Source organism: Castor canadensis, chromosome 1 (assembly GCF_047511655.1).
Source record: "Castor canadensis chromosome 1, mCasCan1.hap1v2, whole genome shotgun sequence".
Lineage (NCBI taxonomy): Eukaryota > Metazoa > Chordata > Mammalia > Rodentia > Castoridae > Castor > Castor canadensis.
Window position 1 is genome coordinate 183,170,624 of NC_133386.1, and position 17,729 is coordinate 183,188,352.

The following is a 17,729-nucleotide window of genomic DNA, read 5'->3' on the forward strand; positions in this document are numbered from 1 at the left end:
CGAGGTGGCTGCGGGCGGGGCGTGGGGACCCCGGGATCGGGAGGCGTGAGGAAAAAGGGAGGTCAGCCAAAGAGGGAGCCAAGCGAGCGGAGAGGCGGAGAGCAGGGGAGAGGCGGAGAGGGGTTAAGGACGCGAGGGAGGGGCGCGCCGAGGAAGGGAGCCGAGTAGACGGGCCTGGGGCACCGCACCGAGCCTGCGCCGAGCGCGGGACCCTCCCTCACCCGCCTCATCCTCTGGGTCTAGAATGCAAGCATCATTAATCCAAGAAGGTAGATCGGGAAACTGAGGCCTGAGGCAGAGCCCCCCCTGGGAATGCCCAGGGCACTCTAGTCCTAGCTGATTTGGGGAGACTAGACTAGAACAGCCTTTGAGCTGCAAGGACAATGGAAGGTGAAGTTTTGGCTAGGACAGATGTCCAGACTGAGTGGCCTTGGGAGAGAAGGTCTGAAGGAAGAGAAGAATAAATGGGTCAATGTCGCTAGTAAAGGAAGAACTTTAAATGTCCTCGTTTTTCTTCCTCACCTCTAAGCCTGAAAATGCCCATAGTGCCAGAAAGAAAGGAGGAAGACTAAGCCTGCAGGTCAGCCTGTGGCTCTCTGGGAAGGGTGAAGAAGGAGGAGGATCCTTGAGGCAGAATTGAATTGTTGAGAAAAAGACTATGAGTCCCTGTATTGAGAGGGACATGGACACCCTGCCCAGCTGGGGTGGGGATAGCAGGAGACCAGCATGGCCTCAGGGCTGGGGACAGCATCTGCCAACCTTAACATTTCCCATGGCCTCTCCTGTGGGCTTTGACTCTTCATCCTGTTTGGGTCTGGGCTGCATTCTCTTCTAGGACAGCTGTGGAGGTGGTGACCTGCCTGGCACTCAGATGTTGACTGAGGGTGAAGGCGAGGAGGACTTTTGAAGAGCCCCACTCATAGCTGCCAGGGCCTGCTGGCCTCTGCCTGCTTTTGGTTGCCCTGGGTGTGTGTGGTGGTGGGGGGCTTTGCTTCAGTCCCAGTTCCACTACAGACCCATTGCATGGTCACCTAAGCAGTCTGGCCCCCTCTGAAGCCCCCTGCCTTCTGGAGCTTTCCTTCTGGAAGTTTCAAAACTTACTTGAGGCTGGTGCAGTAGCTCAAGTGGTAGAGTGCCTGCCTAGCAAGCATGAAGCACTGAGTTCAAACCCCAGTACTACCAAAAAAAAACCACAAAAAAACAAACACACAAAAAACCTTGCTTGACCCCAGTTACTTTAGTGGAAGCTAATCCCACCCATGAAGGTGTACATAATGAAGACTGGCTTGTGAGGGATCCTTCAGGGTGTTAGGTGAATGCATGATGAATGTGCACCCAGATGGCAAGGAATAAATGAAAGTACTTCAGGCAGGATAATGGGGGTACTTAGGGGCACAGGGCAAAACACCTCTCTGGCTCCTGTCAAATCACAGCTTCTCCTTCACCAGTTTGAAAAGCTTGGACCATAGGCTGGTGGCAAGGGCATGAGGGAGGATAAGGATGGGATGAGCCACCCAGGCATGTACGGGAGGGCTGGGCAAGGCTGGAAGCTGACCTGTGGCACCACAGCCCTCCTTAGGACATTGTATCCCTCCAGATTGGGGGGTGGCCCTCTGTGATTCCAGTGGTGGAGAGAGGAGTTTGGGGTCTGGCTGGGGCTGGGAACTATTTGACACTTATCCTGGGTTCACAAAAGACTTCCCACTAGAGAAGTGAGGGTAGGGGTGGACAGGAGTGTCTGGGGCACATAATGTCAGGGTTGTTTCAGGACCTTGGGAAAAGGAGGAAGGCAGTGGGAAAGTGACAGGAGAAATAGGCCAGGAGCTTGTGGGTGTGTGGGCAGTCTGGGGTCAGAAGGGAAATCAGGAGGAAGTGCAATAGGGTTCAACAAAAAGAGCACACCTTCAGTCCATTTTACTCTGATCATTATGAATTTCTTTTGGCAACCCTGGGATTTGAACTTAGGGCCTCATGCTTACTAGACAGGCACTTTTGCCACTTGAGCCACTCTGGTTATTTTGGAAATGGGGTCTCTTGAACTATTTGCCTGGGCTGGCCTCCAACTGAAATCCTCCTGATCTCAGCCTCCCAAATAGCTAGAATTACATGTGTGTTACACCGCACCTGGCCTATTTAATTTTTTTAACATCTCCTAAAGTAGATATCACTAAATCAGTTTTGCAAATGAGGAATAGAGGTTAATGCAGACATAAGATTCAAACCCAGGTCTGGCTGGCTACAAAACCCATTCCTTGGACTTGGGGTGTGGTTCAAGTGGTAGCCCTGAGTTCAAACTCCTGAATTCATACCACCAAAAAATCAAAAACCGTTCCTTAACCACTACTAGGCTCTGCAGCCTCCTTTCTTTGATCTTCTCTGGGCCTTATTTTTTCATCTGTAAAATAAGGGGAGGTAGTGAACCCAGTTTCTCCTGCAGCTAAGCATGGTTAATGAGATGTAAGCAGATGTCATTGGGAGACAAAGTACTTTTAAAGGAACTAACTCAGAACCCCAGAACCACCACCAAAAAAAAAAAACCAAAAAAAAAACAAAAAACAAAAAACAAAACTGACTCAGCTGGGAGCCCACTATTTTTGCCCTCTTTCTTTTCTTCTTTTTTCCTGGCATGTGGACATGAAGTGGTTTTGCTCTAAGGTGCAGTGCTACATAGGGACTCAGGAAGAAGCTGAGATGAACAAGCCCTACACCTTTTCCTCCAGGGGCTGATCACTTAGTGGGGCAGGAGAAAGTGGACAAAAAGAACCATAGTATGTGGGAAGAGATCAGTGCCAGGAGAGAGTTGCAGTGTGCTGTGGGAGCTCAAGAAGGGAGCAATTTAAGCTTGAGCAGGGTGTCAGGAAAAGTGTCATAGAGGAGGCAGTGGCATGGTGAGATGGAGGTGGATATGGAGGAGTGAAGGAGTAAGATCCAATTAAAGTAGGAATATGCATCAGCGTGTGGAGGTGGCACAGGCAGGGACTTGGAAAGGGAACTGTGTGCTCAGGTCAGGAGGGAAGGGTTTGTGAAAGGAAGTTATGTCAGGTTAGGCTTGCAGGGCTATTGGAGCATTTAGCAGAGCTCAGGAGCTTTTGTCTTACAGCAGGTTGTGCTCAGAGCTGTATTTTAAGATTACTCTGGTTGCAGATTGAAAGAAGACAAAATTTTAAAAAAGATAGTAGACAGAAGAAGAGACTAAAGAGAAAATACTGGAATTATCCAGATGAACCTGGACAATGCAGGAGCAGTAAGAAAGGAAAAGAAGAGAGAGTGAGCACACAAGCTCACAATTTAATTAGCTTCCTGGTTTGCCGGAGGATTACAGGGAAATTAGCAGTGCTCAGAATCTAGGGACCTTGCTGGGAGTTGAGGGGAAGTTAATGAGAACGACAACAACATGCCCTGGGGAGAAATGAAAGAGGAGGAATTGTTAGCCAAGCAGAGATGCTGGCAGGAGAAACAAATGTCAAGGCACTGAGGCTCGCCCTCCCTGGTAGATCCCAGTCCTCCAGGGAGCAGACATTAGGGCTCCTGGGTCAGGCTCCTATCCCATTACCCCAGGTTCTTATCCCACTGGGCACCTGATAAAAGACCCTGGAGAGGGGATGCTGGGAGTGGCTGTGAAGAGGTAGGAGTGGCTCAACTCTCCCTTGGACTTTTCCTGGCAGGGCTCTAAAAGGCTCAGACCTCCTAGAAGGCAGAACTGAACTCCCAAGTGACCTGCTCATGACCAAATGTGACAAATTGCATTTTCCAAAGACTGTAACAACATCTCTCATTCTCCCTTTCTCTTACAGCGTGACCTTGTCATTCCCCATGAAAAGGAGGAGTTAGATTAGGTCATAAAAGGTGGTGCTAGTTCTGCCTGGATCTTCCCCCCACTCCACCAGCCGCGCCCCCTCCCACTCCCCCCCCCCTCTCTCTCTCCTCTCTCTCTCTCTCCCTTTCCCCCTCTCTCTCTCTCTCTCTCTCTCTCTCTCTCTCTCTCTCTCTCTCTCTCGCAAAGTGGCTCAAGAGGTAAGGGTGCCTGCCTTGTAAGTGTGAAGCTCTGAGTTCAAACCCAGTACTGAAAAAGAAAGAAAAAAGTCCAGGCCCCATGGAAAGATCCTGTGCAGCTGTTGAGGCCAATGGCCCTAGCTGTTGTAGAGTTCCATGCAAACTGAAAATGTGGGGACTCATTGGAAGTAGTGGTGTATGCCTGTAATCCCGGCTACTGAGGAGGTGGAGGCAGGAGGATTTTGAGTTTCAGACCAGCTTAAGCAAAGGTTGCAGCAAGCCCCTGTCTCAAAAGCAAACAAAATAAAGGGCTTGGGGCACAGCTCAAATGGTAGAGTGCTTGCCTAGCATGGGCAAGGCCCTGAGTTCAATTGGAGGGGGAGAGGAATATGTGAGGCCTCTTGTTCAAAAATTAACAACTTGGATGGAGGCAACATAGCATTAAGTCAATCACAAGGAGACTGTGTATAGTTTTATAGTACAGCACGTGTTTAGCATGTATGAGGCTCCACAGCACCAAACAACAAAAGCAAGCATAGAGCCATTATTTACTTATTTGCTGGAAATCAAACCCAGGACCTCCTGCTTCCTAGGCAGGGCCCTTCTAAGTGTGGTTCCTCCTCCAGCTATACCAGTTGCATGTCCACGAAGCTGGCCCTGGCCCTAGGTCATCGCCAGCATCAACTGCCAGCAATATGAGTGAAGGAGCTTCAGGATGACTCTAGGCCCAGCCTGGAGGGTCCTATGCTGACAGGCATTGTATTCTGATTCTTTCTGGTGGGCAAAGCGTAGAGGGGTTGAATCGTTGTGCGTTTTGCCCAGGTTCACCCAGGACAGTGCCTGCTAGTGGGAGGATCAGAGGAGTCCTGAGTGATTGGGGTTGAGAACATGGGATGTAAATATAACCTCTGCAGGAACTGGGGAGGGGCATGAACAGTATATAGCAATTTATCATTGTCCTCTCAGTTTTTCTTTTTTTTTTTTTTCATTTTTCTTTTATTATTCATATGTGCATACAAGGCTTGGTTCATTTCTCCCCCCTGCCCCCACCCCCTCCCTTACCACCCACTCCACCCCCTCCCGCTCCCCCCCCTCAATACCCAGCAGAAACTATTTTGCCCTTATCTCTAATTTTGTTGTAGAGAGAGTATAAGCAATAATAGGAAGGAACAAGGGGTTTTGCTGGTTGAGATAAGGATAGCCATAAATAAAAAACACTGACTGTGATACTAGATTGTTGTTTCCTGAGTTCTTGTCCTGGTGTAGTGAGTGTGATTGAAAATACCAGACTAGGAGTTTAGAGTTAAAGCAAGTACAACGTTTATTGAAAGGATAGCAAAACACCCTGAAGTGTGGGACTTAGTGAAAGAGCTAAGCCAAAGAAAGGCTGAAGTCCAGGAGATGATATAGGGCACTAACTGGCTTAGGTCCAACTATCCTATGTTTGTGATTGGTTGGTGCCTAGTCAACTTCTCATTAAATCTGACTGCCTGTCGGTCCCTCTCCTTATCAAACTGGACATTCCAGGAGGGTCTGGTCAGCTCATCCTGGCCTTGGGGCCCACTCCCCACATTGTGCAGCTGTACCTTATTATTGGTGAGAGGGTTGTTATTTCTCTGAGAAGCCCATTGTTTCCCACACTTCATTAGATATCTGCTTTTTTTTTTTTTGCAGTGCTGGGATTTGAACTCAGGGCCAGCACCTTGAGCCAGCCTTTTTTGGTGATGGGTTTTTTGAGATAGGGTCTTACAAACTATTCACCTGGCTCATGCCTGTAATCTAGCTACTCAGGAGGCAGATATCAGGAGGATAACATTTTGAAGCCAGCCTGTGCAAATAGTTCAAGAGACCCTAGAAAATACTCAACACAAAAAAGGCCTGGTGGATGGTCCAAGTGGTGAAGCAAGAGTGAGGACCCGAGTTCAAATTCCAGTACTGCAAAAGAAAAGAAAAGAAAAACAGAAGAACCAGGGACCAGGAGGCAATACACAGGCAATACAGAATCATAATGAAGAGCAGCGGCTAGCACCATGATGCTTTGGTTTGAATCCCATCATTAACTGCATGATTTCAGTTTCCCCATCTGTAAAATGCAGATAATAAAAATATGTATGCCTCATTGGCTCGTCGCAAACATTCATAGACATACTTGATTTAAAGCACTTAGCACAGAGCCTGGCATGTTGTAAGACCTTTTATCATTATTATTTTTTTTGGCAGCACTGGAGTTTGAACTCAGGGCCTCATACTTGCTAGGCAGACACTACCACTAAAGGCACTCTGCCAGCCCAGTTTGTTGGCTATTTTCAAGAAAGGTTCTCTGAAACTATTTGCCCCAGCTGGCTTCAAACTGTGATCCTCCTGATCTCTGCCTCCTGAGTAGCTAGGATTACAGGCTTGAACCACTGCTGCTTGGCCATGTTGTAAGATCTTAATATACGCTAAGTTATCAGTACTGCATGGCATATTTGAAAATGAGTAGGGCTGGGGATTTAGCTCAGTGGAAGAGTGTATGCTTAGAAGTTCAAGACCCTGGAGTTTGGGAATGGCAGAAAGGCTCAAGTGGTAGAGAACCTGCCTAGCCAATGTGAGGCCCTGAGTTCAAGCCCCAGTATTGCTGAAGGAAAAAGGAAAGAAAAAAAAAAAAAAGGAAAGAAGACCCTGGCTATGATCCCCAGCACTGCAAATAAATAAGTAAAATAATGTGAACTAAAAATGATCAATAATATAGGTGTACTAAAATATAAGCTTCAGAGTTATTGATAGGGCATAGGTCCAGAAAAATGGAGTTGAATCTAATCATGATGTGTTTTAAGTGCAGGCTATACATGCCTTCCAAACTTTATTCTAGAAACCAGTGGATGTGCATCCTGCTTAACTTCCTTCATAACAAGTAACACTTTCTTTCCTACACTGAAATGCAATTCGTAGAGCTGTCTATGGACATCATTTCAAAAAATCAATATAATGAGCCAAGTCCGCACTGTATTAATCCATTTTTCATTATTAAAATGAAATACTTGAGGTAGGCTACATTTTTTTTTTTTTTTGGCGGTACATAGGCTACTTTTTTCTTTTTTCTGGTGGTACTGGGGCTTGAAAACTCAGAGCCTACACCTTGAGCTTCTCCACCTTTTTTGATGAAGGGTATTTTCAAAGTAGGGTCTCATGATCTGTTTGCCCAAGGTGGTTTGAAATGTGATTCTCTTGATCTCTGCCTCCTGAATAGCTAGAATTATAGGCGTGAGCCACCAGCGCCCTGCTAGGTCAGGCTACCTTTATAAAGGATTTATTTAGCCTTTAGTTTTGGAGGTTAAAGAGAATGATGCCAGCATCAGTTGCATCAAGTTGTCTTTGGTGAGGTCCTCATGGTGGATGGCATCATAATGGTGGGACTGTGTGGGAGACCAAGAGATCATATCATGAGTGGGTACCAGTGGTAGCTCACACCTGTAATCTAGCTAAGTGGGAGGCAGAGATGAGGATCGCAGTTCAAACCAGCTCAGGCAAATAGTTCAAGAGACTATTTCACAAAAATTCCCAATGCAAAACAGAGTTGGTGGAGAAGTAGTAGAGCGCCTGCCTAGGAAAGGTGAGGCCCAAAGTTCAAACCCCAGCACTGTCAAAAAAAAAAAAAAAATACAGGACTGGAGGTGTGGCTCAAGTGGTAGAGTGCCTGCTTTGCAAGCTGAAGCCCCGAGTTCAGATCCCAGTCCCACCAAAAAAAAAGAAAAAAGAAAAATACACATAAGTATCAAAATAAGAAAATTACAGTAAGATGCCATTATTATTATTATTATTAACCTCTCCAATTGTCAAAGTCAGTAAGATTTTTAACATCTATTTGTGAGGTGAGGATGAGGAGAAACAGACATCATGCGTTGACGGTAGGAGGGTAGGTTGACACAACTGGACATCATCTACCAAATTAAAAAACGTGCATGCCCTTCAATTCAGTGCTTCTACTTCTTGAAAAGCATACTCACATTTAAGACTGCATGCTATTCATTTTAGCATTGGCTGTAATAGCAAACTGTAAATGACATGTTATTCATTGCAGCCTTGTCTGTAATAGCAAAACACTGGAAGACATCCAGGAACAGAGGACCAATTAAATAAATCATGACATGTATGATTTATGTATACACAAAAATACACAATGTTTGCACCCTCTACAAAAGCATGAGGAATCATTTAGTATACTGTTATGAAATCATCTCTAAGACACGTTCTTAGTTAAGTGAGGAAACCCCCAAGATGCACAATGTGCTACCATTGATATGTACAGAAAAACCCTAAGTATGCATTTGCTTGTATGTACATAGAAGTCTCTGGATGGATCTACCAGAAATTGTAACAGTAGTTGCCTCTTGGGAAGGAGAATGGTTATGGGAGACATGCTGTTCACAGTTTTCTCTCTTTGCACCTAAAATGAAAAGGGGCAGAGAGAGCCACTATCTTTTGAAGCAGCTGTCCATTCCTGTGGGTTTCAATTCAACTTAAAATCAGCTGCGAGCCCTCCACCTTCCCATGTGCCCCACTGTTAAGCCAGACTTCCTTCATCCTGTGCTTGTGCAGCTGATTTTTAAAAAATTCTAAATGCAGGTCTTTCCATTTCTTTCTTTTAAATCTCATCCAGCTGGCTTCAGCCTATTGTTACAATTTATTTTAGAAGCTTCATTCTGACACCTAAATATTAGCTTTTTCTCTCAACAGTGGTTCTGTGTGCAAACATGGCATGGCGGCTATAGATGACTAAAGAACTGACCAGAGACTAGGGGCAAAAAGCCCAGGCCTTTTCCTCAGATCTGCATCAAAATAACTGGCGCGAGGTGTGTGTGTGTGTGTGTAAGGCCACAGCACTTAAATGGGCTCTAAATCTCCAACTGGGCAGTGTCTGAGGTCAGTTTGCCTAGTTGTTTCCTTAGATGTGAGGCATCAACTGTAAACAAGGAACTATGAGCCAAAGAATTTTCCTGTTGGTATGTAAATAAGGAAATCAATAATAAAATTATTGATATTATTTTTACCTTATCTTTTTCTTTGTGAAAGTACTGGTTTTTTTGGTTTTGTTTTTCAACACTGGGGTTTGAACTCAGGGCCTACACCTTGAGTCACTCCACTAGTCCTTTTTTGTGATGGGTATTTTTGAGATAGGATCTCATGAACTATTTCTCCAGGCTGGCTTCCACCCACCACCCTCCTAGGATTACAGGAGTGAGCCACTGGTGTCCTTACTAGATTTTCTCTTATCTCTTTATTTTGGGGTTTCAATTTCCTCTCCAAACCCTGTTTTGCTTTACTCTTCTCAGCTTAGCAATGCTTTTCCTTAATGGAGAATGAAGAAAAGCAGGCTGAGTATTCTTTCTTTGACAACCGCCCTCTCCTCCTCTCTGACACCTGTCCTCTCCTTATTCCGCTTGCTCTGAACACAACTAGTGATGTCTTTGCACTTTTCCAAGCCTGTTTATCAAGGACTTCACCTGTTCTCTGTCTTTTATACTTGTTAAATTTTGAATTTGTTGGAGATTCCATAAAGCCATACTTTCTTCTTCAGTTCTCTCCCTTTTTCCACACAGGGATCTTGTGCAAACAGGATGCCCTAATTTCTTCTTTTAGAGCTTATTTCTCTTGGGTCACATTTCCACCTAGTGTTTAAACTTGAGTCTGTAATTTTTCTTAAACTTTCTCAATTCATTTCTCTAGGGCTTTTGTTTATTCAGGCATTTATTCATTCCACATCCAACATACCCACAGCTTCCTGTGTGGTTCCTGTCTTACCCATGGCACCAGGTGATTCTGTAAGAGGCACTCAAATTGCTTTTGCTGAAAAGCAGACTCCTTACTTGGGCCCACAGATTAACTAAAAACAGGAGAAGCTTGGCATCCTTGCCTCCATTTTGTATCTGTCTTTGCTCTAAGCCATTCTCTTTGCAGTCATTTTGCAATCAACTTGGATTCCAGACAGAAATGATAACATCTTTATGGCAAGAGACTGAAACTTCTAGTAAGGAACAGTGGAGTCTTGCAGGATGAACACCCCTCCAAATAAGGACAATTACCTGTAATGCTGAGGCTGCAGGAACAATCATCGTATGGGAACCAGATCTCTCTCAAGTGAGGACAGCAATAATATCTCTGGAAACCCTTGGACTGAGATAATGGTCAACCAGAACACACCTGTGACTGGGACTGTTTATGCATACTTTTGTCCCCTGAACACACCTGTGACTGGGACTGTTTATGCATACTTTTGTCCCCTGCCCCCAGTTCCTTTGTCTACTTAAACCAGTAGCTCCTGTCTATACCCCAAAGATGGCTGAAGATGAGCTGAGTGCTTACTCTGCCTCTTCCCACAGCATGTCCCAAGCCATGTAATAAACCTCCCTTCTCTGCCTTCACCATGTCTCTTCTATTTGGTGGTAGGGATGGGTGGCCTTTGGTCCAAAACTCCAGTTACAATTCTTCCCATGATCAGAAGGAAGGTGAGGGTATTTTCTTCTCACAGAGAGAAGAAATTGTCATTGATGCATGTGATGTTTGCTAGCTGCTCAGCTGGTAGCTATGCAAGATTTTAGTGGCCAGGGCAGGGCAGTCTCCCAGCCTCATGCCTTGCTGCATCACAGCATGGCCAGGTTAAGTCCAAAGGGTCCTCCCAAGGAGACAGGGCTTCCAGGTGTCAGTTTCACCCTTGTGTCAGGCTCCTCCCACACTGGCAGTGTGTTGTGGTACAAAGCTTACAGGGTTTGGAGTCAAACATATCCAGGCTTGATGTCTAGCTCTGCGTGGTACTTATTAGAAAGTTGTTTACATCTTTAACTTCAATTCTTCTCATTTGGAAATGGATATTATCTGGTTCAGGAGGTCACTGAGCTACTGTCTGTACATACCCGTGGACAGGTTTTAGACACACTAACCTGTGTTCTGCCTCCTGGAGTCTCATGTTCCATGTTCTTAGTGTACTGGTGACCTGTTCTGTTTTCCTTCCCTCTCTAGTCATGCTCCTTCTTTTGGACAGGGAGTAATGGCTCTTGGTCCAGTGAGCCTTCCTTTGGTGAGCCATGCCCTCCACACTAGAGATCTGTCCAGCTTAACGTGTACACACTGGGATTGCCCTGGGCCTCGCCCTTTCAGAAGGGGCCTGTGGTTCCAGATTGGCCAGCAGGGTACTAGAGTAGTTTGTCACCAAATGTTTTACAGATGGGTGTGGAGTTCAAGCCAGAGTCCTCCTAGGGATTTTTGTTGGAGCTCTCCAAGGAAATATTTGTTCTTTCTCTGGAATTACAAGCTCTAAGAAGCCATGTGAGTGGAGCTGCCAGTTGGCATCTTCTTGCCACGTGGACAGAGCCTTGTTTCAGAGGGAACCCAGGCAGAGGCCAGCTGACCCAGCAGTGGCAGAATGCAAGTCCTGATGCCCTTGTTGGAGCCACTGAACCAATCAATGGCCATTTCTATTATCTGAGCCAATAATTTCCTTTTGTTAATTAAGCCAGTTTGAGTAGGGCTTCTGAGTATGGAACTGTACCAAACAATGTTGACCATTTTATTGTTACAGTAAACTCATGGTAGTACATGCCTGTAATCCCAGCACTCTGGAGGCTAAGGCAGGAGGATCAGAGATGGAGGTCAGCCTGTATAGTAAGTTCAAGGCCAGCCTGGGCCACACAGAAGACTCTCTCTCAAGAAACAAAACAAAAATTCATGAATTATTTCTCAATTTTAATTCTTTGTTAAATTCAGGTCCCCTATTCAGAAGAAAGTACCAAAACTCAATACATGTGCATGGCATATTACTAAAAATTACAGACTTGAGACCCAGTCTTAATTCTGGCTTTGTCATTTGCAGTCTTGAGCAAACAAAGACTCCTCTACCACCAACATGGGGGTGATGACAATAGCATAGGAGTGATACTTTGTTTATATGGCTGTTTTGTGGGTTGGAGCTAGTGGATATTTGGACAAGGTTATGTAGTGGGCCTTCAATAAGTATCTTATTCTAGGTGGTATCTCAATTCTTTTTTTTCTTTAAAACTTTCCATGATGGGGACTGGACTTCAGGCTTTTTTTTTTGTGGTACTGAGGTTTGAACTCAAGGCCAACACCTTGAGGCACTCCACCAGTCCTTTTTTTTTTGTGAAGGGTTTGAGATAGGGTCTTGTGAACTATTTGCCTGGGCTGGCTTTGAACTGTGATCCTCCTGATCTCTGCCTCCTGAGTAGCTAGGACAACCCCAGGCTTTGCACATGCTAGGCCAGCACTCTGTGCTGAGTTACTACCCCAATCCCTTAATAGCTTTTACTCTGCAGTTGCCTACCTACAGATGCTGAATTTATATGCCATGTCACGTTTCTTAGCTGCCATGGGATTCAGCCTTACTGTGGCTCTGAGGAGAGGACAGGAAGTTCCAGACTTTGGGAACGATGAGAGATGAGGGGGTGGACAGGAATTTCAAAGCTCAAATGGAGGAGAGGTAGAATTAGCTGTGTTTAAAACATCTGTGACTGCAGAACTCTACACCCACTTTCCATTTATAAATAGCCTGTCTCTCAGCTTGGCTCCTCCTGCCCAAAGCTGCAGAAGGTAACACACCCAGATAGCAGCTGCTAGAGGAGCGAACAGGCCGAGCAGAGGTGGTTGCAGAATTGGGGCTGTGTGGCTTGCACACAGGGCACAGGATTTGAGGATGCTGGGGCAGTAAGTCTGAAGAAGCTTGGTTCAGAAATGGGTTTTGTCCTTTGCCATTAGGCAGAGGAAAGTTGTGGGCATCTGTGGTGTGACACTCTGGTCGCACCACAAAGCTTCAGTTTTATCTACTGCCTACTGCCCTGCCCTGGTGGCAGGAAGAGCAGATAGAAGCTACTGCAGCAGCTGGCCAGAGATGATGTACCAAAGTGGTGGAGGTGCAAGGGAGATGACAAATTCAAGAGGCATTTCTGCGAATTCAGCAGTGACTTTTTAGAAACAGAGGGAGGAGTATAGAGGACTCAGTCATTAGTTTGAGAGTGCACGTGCCACTGCAGGTGTGGGCAGAGGGGACAAGATATAACTCAATTTTAGGATTGTGAAGGACATCCAGGTGGATATATGGGATAGGTGGACATTCATTCAACAAGTATTGTTAAGCATCTACTATATACCAGACTCCGTTCTGGATGCTCACTATATGACAGAAATACAGCCTTAGGGAGAGCAATGGCAGGAGTTGAACTGACCAAAGTAAAGTATACTCACAGTAGGGATACACTGAGAAATCCCCTTGGACATCAACTTAAATAATAATGAAATGACAGGACTATAAAATAGGTACATTGTGTGGGTACTTGGCAGAAGGTGAATGAAGGAGATTAAGGTGAGGGTATATGGTTGAAGGCCTTCATATTCTTATATGAAATAGAACAAAGAAACTTCTCACTACTACTTTAAGTGGGATGGGGAGGGGTTGAGGGGGAAAAGACAATGGGGGTGAGCTAACCAATGTACAATATAAACCTATTTGGAATTATCACAAATGAATCCCCCGTACAATGAATATATCCTAATTAAAAAAAAAATACAGCCTTAGAGAAAGGTTAGGACAGCCAGAAATGAAATCCTATTTGTCATCAACTGCCTCAGCCTTTACTGATCAGATGACTGGCTAAGTTATTGCTAATAACTATAAAATATCCCCTTTCCTTCTAACTGAAAATTTAATAACAGCTGCCACATACCAAATATTTACTGTGCCAGACACTGTACTAAATGTAATACGCTAATAAGAGAAGTATCACACTCAATTCAGAGATGAGAAGCCTGAGATTTAAAATAGTGGTAGAGTGCTTGCCTACCATGTATGAGGCCTGGGGTCAATCCCCAACCCCACAAAGAACAAAACAAAATAGTGTCTCATAGCTGGTGACAGGGCTAGGAATCACTCCTATTCCGCCATCCTGCTTCCCAGTATCCCCACTATCCTTAAAAAACCAATTCAATGCCACTTCTTCATGAAGTCTTCAATGACTCCACAACCAGACAAGAGCTTTTCCTCTTATGGATCCCATAGCGCTTAGTTTTAGCTTCCGTGGCTTCTGCTGCTTTGCCTGGCAGTAATCAGAGCGTGCTCCAGAGCTTCAGTGAGCACTCCTTCAGTGTACCAGACCTGGCTGTCTTAAGTACTGCTTCATTTCATCCTCCCATCCTGATTCCTAGTTTTTTGTTCCTCATTCTGCATCTCATCATGGACAGGCAACACCAAGGAAGACAGGAACATCTATCACAGGCCTTTGTGTCCTCCACTGCCGCAAGCACTGGACTTTGCCCAAGCTCATTTAATAACTGACAGCTGCATTTATAAACTGTAAGTGTGGGCTCCTCAGGGGAAAGGCATGAGATAGTGAATTCCAGTGGGAGGTGAGCAGTCTGAAATGAGGTGTGGTTGTTTCTGTTTTTTACCCTCCCTTTTTGTTTTCAGCCAAAGGACATTCTCACCAGTCTTTCTGCTGCCAGGAGGGCAGGGCTCCAGTCTGGACAAAGTGAGAGTAGGTACAAGCCTGGGTCTTGTCCTTATCTAACCTCTGGCTCTTCAAGTTACTCTGGAAATAAACACAGTACCGAATTGACTTTCCATGGAAATGCATGTTAGGGAATAGTCCATTCTTTTGACTGCCTTTGAGAGGCAGAGATTGGTACTACAAAATTTCCTGTCACCCATGTGACATCTTGGAGATCTGGAGGGAATTTATTTATTTTTTTAATGGTACTGGGGGTTTTGACTAAGGGCTTCATGTTTGCTAGGCCAGAACTCTACTGCTTGGCCCATGCCCCAGCTCTGGAGTGAAAATTTATTTTCTGGCAGTATTGGAGATTAAACTCAGGGCCTCCATTTGAACCATGCCCCCACACTGAGAGGAAGTTTAGCGTCAAGATTTGTTCCCTCTCAGAGCTGGACGCCAGTGGCTCAAACCTATAATCCTAGCTACTCAGGAGGCAGAGATCGAGGATAGTGATTTGAAGTCAGCCCAGGCAAATAGTTCACGAGACCCTATCTCAAAAAACCCTTCACAAAAATGGGGCTGGTGGAGTGGCTCAAGGTGAAGGCAATGAGTTTAAGCCCCAGTACCACCAAAAAAAAAACAGAGAGAAAAAAAAAAGATTTGTTCCCCCTCAGGAAGTTGGGGAGTCTTTAAGAGCACCTCTAGATCACAACTGTTCTTTGCCCTCTTTTTTGGCTTGCTGCTCTCTTTGCTCCTCTACCCATATTTGGTGGGTTGTACTAAACAGAATCTATTTGAAAACATTTTTCTTCAGGGCTGCAGTATGTCAGTTCCAGAGTAATCGTTGTTTTAACAAAAACTGTGCCTAACTGGTCCCAGACAAGTGATTTGGGGCCCTGACAGCCACTTATGAGAGAAGACATTCTGACTATCTCATAGGCATGGGGAAATGGCAGTGTAGAGTAGTGTGTGCAGACTTAACTATGCAATGCTACAGGCCCTCCCCAAGACATCTCTCTAGGCAGCAAGTAGATGAGGAAGCTGTCATGTGGACAAAAGTTGATTGAAAAGAAAACTTTGTTGTTTGCTTTAGAAAAGTAGTCCCCATTCCCATCTGAGATATCCTGAAAAGTTTATTTTGACCAGGTGCTGGTGGCTCATGCCTATAATCCTACTTAGGAAGCAAAGATCAGGAGGATCATGGTTCAAAGCCAGCCCAGCCAAATACTTCCTGAGACCTCCCCTATCTGGAAAATATTCAACACAAAAAAGGGCTGGTGGAGTGGCTCATGTGGTAGAGCACCTGACTAGCAAGTGTGAGGCCCTAAGTTCAAACTCCAATACCACCAAAACAAACAAACAAAAATTTGGTTAGTGGCAAAAGAATCTCTCATTTGCAACTTTGCAACTTTTTCTCTAGGACAAAAACCAGAGTACAAGATTCTGACTGTCTACAAGACTAAATAAAAAACAGAATGAGGGATCAACAGAAAGGGAAGAAGGTCGTTTATGTGACTTTTTCAGTACTGGGGATTAAATCAAGGCCTGTGCATTCATTCCAGGCAAATGCTCTATCACTGAGCTACACATACAGCCTTTTTGTATTTTGTTTCTGACACAGGGTCTCACTAACTTTGCCTATGCAGACCTTCAATTCATGATCCTCCTGCTACTACCTCCCAAGTAGCTAGGATTCAAGGCATGTACCACCACGCTCCTTCCACCCATCTTTAGGTAAACCTAAACATCTGTGAAAGAGATAAAATGCTTCTTCGTCCATATTTAAAAAAACAAAAGAACCCCAAACAGAAGTTCCTATGGCACTTAGGAGGGCAGCCTGAATGAACCCAACCAATGTGCAAGGATATTTTAAAACCACCATGAGAGGCCCTGGTGGACAGGTCACTCCCAAGAAATGCTACCATCCAGATCTACTAGGATCCCAAACACTGACGGTACTTATAGACAAAAAAACCTTGCCATTCAGTAGCTTAGTTTTTCATGTACACAAATCACTGGAATTATTGAGAAAAGTAATAGTGATCAATTCTATTTTTAGTTGCAGTGGAAGCAGTAACAGTCTGCTTATTTAAGACCATTGTACTCTCTGATGGGAGGTTTGCTCTTTGGTTCACTAATTGACTACAAATGCAGGGTCTTTTCCCTAGATGTATGGATTACACATCATTTGGCTTACTGACCATTTTTTTTTCATCAATAAAGCACTTGGAATTTGATACTGGGCTTTCAGCTCTGAAACTTACTGGCTACTTGACTTTGTGTGAATATTTAATCTGAACCTAATTTTACTTCTTTTCTTCTTTCTTAAATGCTTTTTATTACACTTATTTTTTTTGGTGGTGGTACTGCGGGGTTTTTGAACTCACACTTGCTAGGAAGGTGCTCTACCATTAAGCCACTCCACCAGCCCCTAATTTTATTTCTGAAGTGGGGATCCCTACCTTACTAAAAATTTTAAGAAGTGAAACTTATATGACAAGTCACTGCTTCTCTCCCTTCTTCCACTTCACTGCTACAGTACCTGAAACTAACCACTTTCAATTATTGCTACACGGCCAGCTAGTTTTCTATAAAGTCCAGTGAGGCTATTTTTTTTTTTTTTGTTTTACTTTAGAGGCAAGGTCTTGCTACATAGTTCAGGCTGGCCCTGACCTCAAAATCCCCCTGCCTCAACCTTCTGAGTGCTGGGATTACAGACAAATACCACCACTCCCAATTAAATTAAAATTTCACTTTTTTTTTTTGTGGTACGGGGATTTTTGAGCTCAGAGCCTTATGCTTGCTAGGCAGGTGCTCTACCATTTGAACCACATGTCCAGACATTTCATTATTTTTCAAGTAGGGTCTTATACTTTTTGCCAGGCTGGCCTTGCACCTTGATTCTCCCACCTGTATCTCACACATAGCTAGGATTACAGTGTGAGACACCATGCTTCACACTTATCTTTGGGGTAAGATCTTGCTAAATTTTTTCTCCCCTCCTCAGGCTCATCTCAAACTGCCCTGCCCTCCTGTCTGCCTCCCAAGTACCTGGGATTGCAGGCATGAGCCACAGTGCTCACCCCAAACTTCGGACTTTAATAAAATTTTATGGAGGACCACAGATACCTACTGACATACAGATAGGCTGCAGCAAGACTGAAATGACTGGACATATATATATATATATATATGTATGTATATATATATATATACACATTTATATATATGTATATATATATGTATGTATATATATATGTATAT

The 17,729-nt window shown here is 44.6% G+C and overlaps 1 long non-coding RNA gene across 1 annotated transcript; it reads right to left on the reverse strand.

Moving 5' to 3' along the window:
* Window positions 1–5,289: 5,289 nt before the first annotated feature.
* LOC141413697 (uncharacterized) lies at window positions 5,290–17,625 on the reverse strand. Its single transcript, XR_012438497.1, has 2 exons — window positions 14,461–17,625; window positions 5,290–6,076 (listed from the first exon to the last, which is right to left on the reverse strand). It is a non-coding gene; the product is annotated as an uncharacterized lncRNA (long non-coding RNA).
* Window positions 17,626–17,729: the final 104 nt, after the last annotated feature.